The sequence below is a fragment of the Solanum tuberosum genome, unplaced genomic scaffold (genome assembly GCF_000226075.1).
Source record: "Solanum tuberosum cultivar DM 1-3 516 R44 unplaced genomic scaffold, SolTub_3.0 scf00127, whole genome shotgun sequence".
NCBI lineage: Eukaryota > Viridiplantae > Streptophyta > Magnoliopsida > Solanales > Solanaceae > Solanum > Solanum tuberosum.
Window position 1 is genome coordinate 724,556 of NW_006239058.1, and position 3,453 is coordinate 728,008.

Sequence of the window (3,453 nt, forward strand, 5' to 3'; positions counted from 1 at the left end):
AAAATAAAAATGGAGGCAATAATTATTTTATTAAAGAAAAATATGTGTAGAAAAAGTAGAAGTAGATGAAGTTACTTTAGTTCATCTTTTTGGTGGGCCTCAATGTACAATTTCTATAGCTTTTAGTAGAACTCTTTAGAGCAATGTTGGTCCTCCAAACTCTCATTTCTAAATAAGAAAGATAAGAGTAAAATAAAATATAAAAGATTTAAAAAAGAAAAAATAAGTGATTTAAGAAAATTATATAAATAACATTAATGATGAGATGATGATTAAGAAAAAATGTCAAATAAAAGTAGTATTGATGATGATAAAAGTTAAATAAATCATTTTTTCTATTATTTAAATTTTTAACATAAAATTTCCAATGTTTTAAAATTAAAAATAAATGTTAAAAATAAAAATAAAAATGGAGGCAATAATTATTTTATTAAAGAAAAATATGTGTAGAAAAAGTAGAAGTAGATGAAGTTACTTTAGTTCATCTTTTTGGTGGGCCTCAATGTACAATTTCTATAGCTTTTAGTCCAACTCTTTAGTGCAATGTTGGTCCTCCAAACTCCCATTTCTAAATAAGAGTAATATAATTTCCATTTATTATATACTCATATTGTTTAATATATTAACGTTACAATTTAAAATAAAGAATACGATATTTAATGTAGGACTTGGAATGGTCAAATTTAAAAGGGAAAATTGTATATATAGCAAACTATTAATTCAAATTAAATAATATAAATATGGTTTGATTTAATTGTACCTCATACCAAACTGTTGTTATTTCACTTCTCTCCTGCTGAATCTCACTCGCCACTCTCGTTTTCTCCCTCGCCTCTCTTGTTTTATATACAAACACAAGTGTATAAAGTGTGTTTGTGTTTGTATAAAGTGAGAGAAAATTGTATATATACATATATTTTCGTTCCCCTCTCTCCCCTCTCCCAGATCTCGCTCGCCACTCTCCCAGATCTTGCTGTCTCACTCGCCTCTCTCACTTTATACAATTGATCTTTTTGTATATGTATACCAAAGCAGATTATACAACTGCTTTCTTTTGTATATGTATAGCGAAATATACATATTTATGTTTGCTATGAAGCGCAATTATGCAAACTTGGCTATAGCATACAAATATGAATTTTGTGTTTGCTATATGTGAAAGTTGCTCAATTTAAAACACTCAGAATGGGGATCCAGTAAGGTAAACTATCAAATTCAATCCAGCTCAATGTTGAGCTTCAATGGAGTAATCGACTCCATTGTTGGGAGAATGAAAAAGCAATTTGTAAAATGAAAACTGTATATTGAATTATCTACCACAAGTGAGGTTTATATATGTACATGTAATGTGAAGTTGATGCTGTAACTACCTTAACAAACTAACAACTTTCTAACCAACTATTCTAATCACATCAGCTGACTACTATACAGAATACATAATTATCTAGTCTAAGCTATAGCTACTCTAATACTTCAATACCCCCCCCCCCCCAAGTTGGAAGGGAGGAACGTACGGCCAACCTGCTGAGAATGGATAGATGAGAGACTCATGTGAGGGCTTTAGTGAGAATGTTTGTTAGTTGATCCACAGTGGTAACATGATGCAAGGCAATGAGACCTTCCTGCAACTTAGTCCTTACGAAGTGACAGTCAACCTCGATATGTTTAGTTCGCTCATGGAATACTGGATTTCTGGCAATGTGAAGAGCAGACTGGCTGTCGCAGAAAACATCAACGGGAGAAGGAAATGGAATATCAAGTTCTGCAAATAGTCTGCTTAGCCATACTAATTCACCCACCACTTTTCTAAGAGATCTATACTCGGCCTCTGCTGAAGACAAATACACAGTTTCTTGCTTCTTTGATTTCCAACTCACAGGGCTGTCTCCTAGAAGAACAATATACCAGTGACTGATTTTCTAGAATCAGGGCATGCAGCCCAGTCTGAGTCGCAATAAGTTTTAACTCTGCAGTCACTGTTTTTCGACATAAAAATACCAAGGGTAGGATCCTTTTTCAGATGTCTAAGTAGGTGAATAGCAGCTTGAAGGTGAGGCTCTCTTGGATCCTGCATGAATTGGCTAAAGTGTTGAACACTATAGGCAATGTCCAGTCTAGTATTTGTGAGGAAGTTCAGCTTCCCAATCAGTTTTCTGTAATAAGATGGATCAGGAAGGGGAGGGCCTTCTTTTGCTTTAAGTTTGACATCTGGATCAAGTGGAGAGGACAAACAGGTGTAGTCGAACAAATCATATTCTTTAAGTAAGTCCAATGCAAACTTTCTTTGTGAAATAAGGACACCATCAGTAGTATAAAGAATTTCCATGCCCAAGAAGTAATTCAACTTCCCTAAATCTTTGATCCTAAAGGTTGCATGGAGGAAAACCTTTAGGTTCTCTATTTCCAAAGAATTTGTCCCAGTAATTATTACATCATCTACATACACAGCTACAAAAATAGTAGAGGAACTGGTTTTCTTATGGAAAAGAGAGTAGTCATTTTCTGAGTGTACATAATCTTTGATTGAAAGTGCTTCTGCTAACTTTGCATACCACTGCTTGTTGGCTTGCTTCAAACCATAAAGAGACTTGTTTAATCTACACACCAACCCTGGTTTATCAAGAGCAAGACCCTGAGGTGCCTCCATGTAAACTTCCTCATGCAAATCTCCATGAAGAAAAGCATTGTTCACATCTAATTGGAAAATATCCCAGCCTCTCTTTACAGCTGTAGCGACCCTAAAAATAGATAGGTGAAACTAGAGCCTAACGTATGAATTTTTAAAGTTTAAGCATAAATTGGAGTTATGAAACTTTCCAAAAAAAAAATTGGACGTTGCCTTAGTTTTATTTGATAAGTCCATGTAAGCAAGGGGCGTTTTCGTAAATATTAATTTTAGTTAAATCAAGAAGTGGGTATATTTTATTTTATTTCTAATAACTCTATATGGTATTAAAACTTTTAAAAGAGTATTTTTTTGAATTCATTCTTCAAAATTAAAAACCCCCAAAATTTCTTTTCTCTAAAAGTCCTCTCAAGCTCAAGGAAGAAGAAGATGTGGCAACTAGGGTTTCGAATTGAAGGTTTCTTCCATCAAATTTTCGTGGGTTTTCTCAATACTAAGGTATGGTGACTCTTTATCTAAAGCTAGTTTTCTCTTTAGAGCCAATTTCACAGGGTTTTCGAATTCTCAAAAGTTATGAAAGACTTCTATTTCTTACTCCACTCAAGGGTTCTTGCATTAAATGGTTTTAAATGATGGATTGTGATATTGTTGATATTAAGTTGATGTTTTCAAGTGAAAAATCTCATGAACCCTTGATTTCACAAATTTCTATATTTGACTTACGAAATGGGTTTGTTGATAATGATTGGGTATTGATGAAATTATGCTTAGAATAGATTGTATTGTTGATGTTTATGATTTTCTATATCTATTGATTAATGTTGAGG